Source organism: Microtus ochrogaster, chromosome 1 (genome assembly GCF_000317375.1).
Source record: "Microtus ochrogaster isolate Prairie Vole_2 chromosome 1, MicOch1.0, whole genome shotgun sequence".
Classification (NCBI taxonomy): Eukaryota; Metazoa; Chordata; class Mammalia; order Rodentia; family Cricetidae; genus Microtus; species Microtus ochrogaster.
Window position 1 is genome coordinate 75143610 of NC_022009.1, and position 9160 is coordinate 75152769.

General features: G+C 43.1%; 1 protein-coding gene across 2 annotated transcripts in view; it reads right to left on the reverse strand.

Moving 5' to 3' along the window:
- The window catches only part of Immp2l (inner mitochondrial membrane peptidase subunit 2), a 799387-nt gene that overhangs the window by 755288 nt on the left and 34939 nt on the right, over positions 1 to 9160 (reverse strand). The gene's annotated exons all lie outside the window — the stretch shown is intronic.

Below are 9160 nucleotides of genomic sequence, written 5' to 3' on the forward strand. Positions count from 1 at the left end.
CTATCTATTCTTCAACTCCATCAAAGACTCCAGAAGGATATAATATTACCTAAGTAAATAAGAAGTAAGCAACTTACAAACTCTAGAAATGACAGAGACATCTTGCTACCCAATAAGAGGCTAGAACTAATGGGCCAGACAATGTTTAAAAAAATACAATTTCCATATAATTATTTCCGATAAAGCTAACCTAACTGGGAGGCGGGACACAGCCCCGCCACACCTACATCAAAAAAAAAATAGATAAACAAAGTCGCCAAAACCGTATAGCGAAACATAGGAATTGGTTGTACCGGGACTCAGTGGCAGAGCATGCATGGGCTTAACACCCACAAGGCCCTGGGTTTGATCCTCAACATCACAAAAGAAAAGAAAACTTAGCTAGAACATGGCAACCTTGTTTCGTAGCATATCTCAGCCCCATGCCTAGAACTATTAGGTAAGTGTGCCTTAAGTTCCAAAGGAAAATGCATGAACTGGGATTATGTCTTTTCAGTTTGTCTACTTGGAAACATCAGTGAAAAAGTTAGAAACGCAACCATTCTAAAGAAAATTCTTTCTGCTGCTCTAACAATAGAGAAACACAATCTAATTTCCCTAACAGAAGTTCAGTGAGATGTGTTGACCCAGCTGAAAGCTCTTTCTGAGCCTCTCTGACTGGTGTGACTATGTGACGAGGCATGTGATGGCATTGTGTGGTCAATGCCATCAGCGGGTATTTCAGATTCCCAGAGTGCACCCTCCAAAGCAGCGTACACTGCTCTCTCCCCATACTCTGGACAGAAGGGCAACACTGTCATGGTGGAACACTCCACTCTACCAGGCACTGTTTCTGTTCTCCATCCCTCCGTAGTGCACCCTCACCCAAGCACATCCCCGAGGGAGTCCATGCACTAAGGAAAACTGGTTCACATCACGTCACGGTGGGGACTCTATGTGGAAAACGATGTGAGACCCACCAAAGCCAGGCTGGCTCTAATGGGCTCTGCTACCCACTCTCTTCCTCGCTACTTGTCCCTTCACCTCATACTGTCGTGCTGCAATTATGAGACATTTCCAGAGCACAATTTACACTTTTTACAACATCCTGGGAACTGCGAACAAGGTCAGGTGGAAAGGGGGGACAGAATTCATGGAGGGGCGCCCTCCTGGAGAAGTTATAAACATGGTGCCCATTTCTTCCACCTGCTAGGACTAAGAGGAGGTGGGAAATTGATCTGAGAACCTGACCCCCAGAGCCTGCTCTTCACTGGTTACTGGGGAAAAATAATCCTATCTCTTCGCTTAACCTGTGTGATTATTGGTTCTGCTCACAACCTGAAGAAGCAAGATTTGGTTGTGCAAAAATTGGTTAGGAGTAGAAACAAAAATAGCCATTTAGGCTGAAAGACACTTAAGGAAATGCTCAACATCCTTAGTCATCAGAGAAATGCAAATCAAAACAACTCTGAGACTCCATCTTATACCTGTAAGAATGGCCAAGATCAAACACACTGAAAACAACTGGAGAAGTTGTGGGGTAAAGGGAACACTTCTGCATTGCTGGTGGGAATGCAAGCTGGTACAGCCCCTTTGGATATCAATATAGCAATTTCTCAGAAAATCAGGAAACAACCTTCCTCAAGACCCAGTAATACCACTTTTAGGTATATATCCAAAGGATGCTCATTCATACCACAAGCATTGTTTGTCAAAGCCAGAACCTGGAAACAACCTAAATGCCCCTCAACTGAAGAATGGATAAGGAAAATATGGTACATTTACACAATAGAGTAATACATAGCAGAAAAAGATAATGACATCTTGAAATTTGCAGGCAAATGGATGGGGCTAGAAAACATCATAATGAGTGATGTAACCCAAACCCAGAAAGACAACTATCATATGTACTCCCTCATAAGTGGATTTTAAACATAAATCAAAGAAAACCAGCCTACAGATCACAATCCCAGAGAACCTAGACAACAATGAGGACCCTAAGAGGAACATAAACAGATTTAATCTACATGGGAAGTAGAAAAAGACAAGATTTTCTGAGTAAATTGGAACCATGGGAGAGGGTTGAAGGGGAGGGGAGAGAAAAATGTATAGCTCAATAAAAAAGGAAAAAAAACAGCCATTTCAAGCTATAAATTAAAACTATTAAGTCTGCCAAATAACAAAATCAAAAGGCCTAAGCCCCCACACTAGCAGCTTAACTGTCTGACACTATTTTCACCCAGGAAATATACCACTTCCTATCATCTTAAAAACGGTGCTAGAAAATGAGTCCTGATACAACAAGGAAGTCTATGATAGATAGGGATAGAAATCACTGCCTGAGAATTCAAACCACAGACATCCTTCCCCTGCCCTATAACCACGTGATGAACAGGTTTTCTAGGGTTCAGGAGACTCCCCCTCACTGCCTTATACAATGAAACCTAATGAGACGTCATCCTGTTAGGACAAATGGAAGTAGTCGCGCACACCAGGAACACCCTCACAAATGGAAGTAGTCGCGCACACCAGGAACACCCTGCTGCGTTTACACAAGATCCAGGCACAGCGCACGGCCAGAAGACGTAGGTAAAGGAGGAGGATGCGAGAGTGACAGGGAACTCCTGACGTTTTTCTTTTTAATATAATATTATATAATATAATCCTTCGGCCCTAAGTCTACAAATCAGCTTGCTTCCCAGGAAACTTAAGATTTCTCGTCCTCCTGAGAGAGGGTCCAGAAGAGGTGAGAAAAGCAATTAGACCAAGCGTCTGTCAGGATGGCACAGGCCGAGACTTCATTTTGACTTTTCCTTTTAAGTTCCCAAAAGCCACACACACACACCATAAAAAATGATAAGAAGCAAAAACTAGGTAAGGAAGCTAGAAGTATTCTGGTCTGTGTGGACACTGGACCCGCAGTGAGAACCCTAGACGGGCTCTGGTCTGTGTGGACACTGGACCCGCAGGACCATGTTTTAGAGGCTGGCCCCAGTCAACAGGGCTGTGTGGAGAAGGCTGTAGTCACATGGCTGTCCCTTCTCTCCACTCTGCTGCCTCTGCCCCGTGACAAGAGCTGTTCCACCCATCCCAATGCACCCTGAAACGGAGAGCAGAACAAATCTTTCTGCCCTTCATGTTGAACGTCACTAACACGAGAAGGAAAGAGGACCTGAGAAACTCGTGATGATGAAAAGGAAGGGAAGGAGGCCAAAGGGGAATAAGCATTAAGAACAGGAACTGGAATTGGAGGCGAGAAAGGGTAATGGGCGAATGTTTTATATATATGCATGAAAATGTACGATGACGCCCAAAATTGCATATTAATTAGTATATATTAGTAAAGAGCGTTTAAAAACCAGAAAAGTAACAATCAAATTCTTTCCATATACTTATTTCTCAAGATTTTCTTTGGCAAACTATATAATTGTAAAGAAAAACTTTAAGATTTAACTTAATTATTGACTTAGTTGTATATGTGAGAGAGGAGAGTGTGCACACACAGGCCAGTGCCCATGAGACCAGGGGCACCAAAATCCCGGAAGCTGCAGTTACAGGTGGCTGGGATCCACCTGATGTGGGTGCAGGGAGCTGAAGTCAGGTCCTATGGAGGAGCGTATGTGTCTTCCATCAGCCTTCTCCCTAATCCCTGGGCCACATCATTCAACCACGACATGTAAGTCAAGAAAGAGGAGCTTGTGAAGAAAGAACTTTGCTGTGTATAAGACAAAAGCTCATGTACTTATGGAGCATATGTTCAGTCCATTTTATCTTGAAGGAACTGTTCCCTCAATCTGAGATTGCTAGAGAGACCTGTGGGTTGAGAGCCTGTTGTTTTTCAGCCGGCAGCAGAACATTCTCCAGAGTTACCCACCTAGGGCAATGGCTCTCAAACACTGGCCACACGCAACATGAAGAGACACTGCTTCCAAATCAGTGGTCCTCACACACACACACATTTATACAAACGCACACACCAAAGGAAGAAGCAGCTGAGTCTGTGATCTTTCATTAAAACAAAAGACAACAAGGGAGTTCAAGGTGAGTTCGTCTAGACAGGGTTAGATAGTCCAACCCTGCTCCATGAACAAAAATGAACTGTTAGGTACAAATAAATAAAGTGTTTTCTATCATATACTCGAGGCTCTTTTCCTTTATCTCCACCTAGCTGGTATATGGATATCTTAATAATAAACTAACTTTAATAACCTAAATTATACCACACAGGGGAAACTGCCTGATCTGGACTGATTCTTGTATAATAACTGTAACTGAGAGTGATAGATATATATGTGTGCGTGGTTAAAAATGAAGACTAGCAAAGTTTTTGCCGTTTTAAATATGTATTTCATAATTCTAACACTCACCCCAACCTGCAATCTGTTATATCAAACTGAAATAAATGTACCTGCAGACTGTCTTTAGAAAATAAGCAATTTAAAAGACATGTGTTCATTCCAACTTATCCACCAACTGTAATATTAAGTAAAGTTATGTATGAGTCCCTACATCTGGTACCCAAGAAAGGTGTCTGACCCCAGGATGCCAAATGTTTCTACCAGCAGCCTCACTATTGCATCGATGAAACCAGAAGTCCATTCGACACGTTTCATTCATTCAGACCCAACTTCAATGTGAGCCCTTAATAAAATTAATTTCTCTTCTGTGGTGTACTTCATCTATAATTCAAATAAATTTGCTAACTCCCTTATACACACTGACAATATATGTAATATACATTTCTTTTCTCTTCTTTTCTTTTCTTTTCTTTTTTTTTGAGACAGGGTTTCTCTGTAACTTTGGTGCCTGTCCTGGAACTAGCTCTTGTACACTAGGCTGGGCTTGAACTCACAGAGCTTTGCCTGCCTCTGTCTCCCGAGTTCTGGGATTAAAGGCGTGCACCACCACCGTCAGGCTTTCAATCTAATTTCAATTAGATTGAAATCTACCTCACCAATGACACACCAATGACCCACTATGCTCATTCACATCATTTAACAGGAGAATAATTTTTGGTATTTTAATTTAATTTTTTTAAGATTCAATTTTATGTTAAAAACATTTTTCCTGCATGTATGTATGTGTTGAAGGGTCCTGCTGCTTAAGGTTGCAGTCCACCACGTCCGGACAACTCTCTGAGTTTAACACCAACATATACTACTAGCTCTAGATTCTGCCTGTCCCATGGTTCACACTTGATGCACAAAATATGCTCCCCTCATGTTCACTTGATCACACTTCTCATGGGAGCGTTCCTTCACTGACCAATGGGTACAGTCAAGTTCCCTGTGCCGGTGCCACTTGTCACGGCCTGCACTGCTTAGGGACTGACCTAACTGGGCACAGAGAATGAAGGAATCACAGACACACATTTAGAAAAGCCAGGATTCAGAGAGCAACACACTGTGATGAAGACACACCAACAGCAGAAACCAGGGAACGCGGGCACTGGGGTTATTGGCATGGCCATGCTCACATCAACGACATGTTTGCTCAGGGCTTCATCCATTCCCACTCATACCAAATCAAAGTTTTTAAAGCTCTATGGCATTGACAGTCAGGCAAAATTTACCATTCATTGCCTTATCTATGCAATTGCCAGAGAGTCAGTCCAATACCATCTCTAGATTTTTGTTCATAGTTTAAATGCTGAAAACTACAAAATTAATGAGTACCTAGTACCAGCTTCCTCTCAAAATACATCCTTTAAACAGTAACAATACAGCACTAAAATCACCCCACACCGTACGGAAAACCGTTTTTCAGCTCCCTCCTTCCACTAGTGATTACGCCAGGGATGTAAGTGCGAAGCTTCGCTCCTGAGAAAATCATTGCTTAAGAAGTAAGCACACCTGGCTCATTGCTGAGGTACTTAAACTGAGAATAATTTTTAAAAAGCTTTCAGATTCAGATGGAGTTGTATTTACAGCTGGTATACAGCACCTGTCAGTGAAAGCTTCCTGGTGATGCTGACCCCAGCCACAGAAGCGCCCACACTATCAGTTGCTCCTCTGTTTGCTATGCCTTGATCATGCATGAATTCATCTAGCACAGTTGTGGAGTCTACTTATAGTTCAGTCTGTACGAAGTCACCATTCACTTGTCCTTAGCAGCAGGGGTGAGAAATAGGTGTCACGTCACCCCAATAATAAACTCTGGTAAAAGTTATGTGGAAAATTTATGAAATGTATGGAAAGAGGGGAGCACCTTTGACACACGCTAATTTATAATCTGATCATAGTTATCAATTGAGAGGATGGAAGAAATATCCAAATATCAATATCAGACATATAATAGAAGGGATACATGATTATCTGCCATGAAATTCCCACATCATTCAACACACACACACATAAATACTGGGTACCACATTTGCACAACAAAGATTACTAAAGGCTGCCTTGTGTGAGCCAATGAAAGAAATAGAGTAAGAAAAAGATAAGACTTTTCCCAAAAGATGTAAAAGATACAGGAAAAGGGCAAGCTACCCAAAAAGGAAGTCTTGGTTCCCAGGGGCAGGGAAAAGAAGTAGAGAGGCACATGCGAGCCACGCTGTCCTCCCCTGAGAACAAACCTACGCCCCTCCCAAGCCTTAAAACCAGCTGAGGGTCCTGGCAAACAGTCCTCTAACAGACAGGACAGTGACAGAAATCCCATCCTGTCACTCTAGATGGCTGGCAGAGCCGCAATAGTAACTACACTGTTAAAAACTCGGCCACTTCAGGGATATTTCGGGTCAACGGGCCTCAACTGAACCTGGCCACAGCCGAGGGGATGTCCAGAAGGGCAACTGACGGGAGCAAGAGGGCTCAGCACTAGCACACCAAATGATGCAGGCTAAACAAGGCCCGGACCAATCGGGGAAGTTCACAGAGCAAGGCCTGACCCTCAGAAGCCAGGGGCAGACGTCATCTGCTGACAACTACCCTGGAGTGTAAAGCTGGCTTCGTCTCCTCAGACAGTCACCAGAATGCAGTCCTGGGTGACAGGTGACAGACGACACCATTGGAACTTATTCTCACCCCCAAACACCAACAGTGCACCCACTTAGTCCTCATCATAGGCACTCTCTGACTGCATGAGTTTGGATGCCTAAACCACAGTCAGACCCTAACAAGTAGGAGAAGCACAGTTACCTAGGGACAGAGCTCACTGATACAATGTGTTAGCACACACAGGTCCTCGCTTACCTACATAGTGCTACATGCAAAATGTTCTTATCAATCTACATACATCAACAAAGCAGATACTTGGTAATCCTTAGAACTTAAATTGCAGTATCAATTCCACACCTGTGTTGTCTGACATAGCATTTTTCACCTGAAAATCCTGAAAATGCATAAAAGTGTCAAGAAAAAAATGAGCGGTTAAGAAAAACAGCCAGAAATTAAAAAGAAGAAGAAAGTTAGCTGTAAAAGAAGCTGCATCCTGGCAAGGAGCCTCGTGAAAGCAGTCCTGGGGGAGCTGACTACATGGCCCTTCATCTTGACTCAGCGTTGCATCTTTCATACAGAAAATTTGAAGTCTTTACTGTTAAGCTGACATGTATCTAGATACTAAGACAGTGACATGCTCAGTTTGAGTCAGGACTGTTTGAAAGCAAACTGTTTGCAAAGCCATACTTTAAAATACCTGGCAAATAGAAGAAACACTGCCAGGAGGCAACCAGAATGCAGAAAAGCAAAAAGGCTTCCCAGCTTAGGCTAAGGGCGGCTTCTACTTTGCCACACTGTCCCCAGCGCTGGTGAAAGTGCAGGCCCCCTCCTGCGTGGGTCTAGAGGCCTCTATGGAAACATCAGCAGAGGGCAGGGCAGGGAAGCTGGTGTTCAGGCCGTGGCTCATGTGTAACAGGTCATGATGAGAACACTTGCCTAGCGAGCATGAGGCCCAGCTTCTCTCCCTCAATAAAACAAGAAACAGAAATGAAAGCAGATCATATGACCTCGGACAGACCATCTCACTGATCCCATGTCTTTACTGATGAAAATCCATGGAATTTGGGGAGATTAAAAACATGCATGTCAGGCACGGTGGTGTAAACCTGTAATCCCAGCACTACAGAGGCAGAGGATCTCTGTGAGTTTGAGGCCAGTCTGGTTTACGTAGCAAGTTCTGGGACAGCCGGGACTACACAGAGAGACCCTGTCTCAAAGCAGTCAGGGGAATAAGTATTTGTATGCATTTTTTTTTCCCAGCAACAACCCATTTTTTTTTATTGAGATTTTTAAGTGAAAACACACATTAAAAAAACATAAAGTAGATCTTTTAATTGATATAACACCAAGTAAACAACATTCTAGCTTCATTCTGTTGCTGCGCTAAGACATTCTGAGCCAGGCGGCTGAGGGTAGAAAGGGCTTATTCCAGCTCATGATTGACAGTCCATCATTGAGAGAGTCAGGGCAGGAACTCAAGCAGGAGCTTGAAGCAGTAACCATGGGGGATGCTGCTAACTCACTCCTAGACTCCCGCTTAGCTAGGTTCTTACACAGGCCATGAGCACCTGCCCAGGAATGGCGTCCTTCACACAGTAGTTCTGGCCTTCTTACAGCAGTTAGCAATAAAGACAGTGAACCGCAGACATGGACGCAGGCCAATCTGATCTAGCCAGTCCTTCAGTTACAGCTTCCTCAGTTACGGCTTCCTTTTCTAGTGATCTAGGTTGTATCAAATTGACAGTTAAAGCCACAGAGGCAAATATAGTGAAAGTCTGGTTCTCTTTAGAATCTTCCCCTATTCCAAAATAGGGCAGATGAAGGACAATTATTATTGGCCAGCTAATGAGAACCAGGGAGTGCCAAAGATGTGTTTAGTGTTGCTGTGTTCTGAGAATATTTTAAAAATAACATACCGAGAATAAGGGTGCACACCTCCAAACCCAGCACCTGGGAGGCTGAAGCAGAATCACCGTGAATGAAGTCAAGGCTAGACTAAGCTACGTGACACGTTCAAGAGAGTATGGGCATTAAAAAGGAAGATCCTGTCTCAAAAACAATAGGAGATAGATAGATAGATAGATAGATAGATAGATAGATAGATAGATAGATAGATAGATAGATGCTTGAATAGGTAGATGGATAAAAATGCATGCGTATGGCATATGAGACAAAAATAAATCAGAGCACTGTCATAAAGAACGGAAAATAAGGGCCTGAACCATGCCAAGTAAAAAAGCATAATG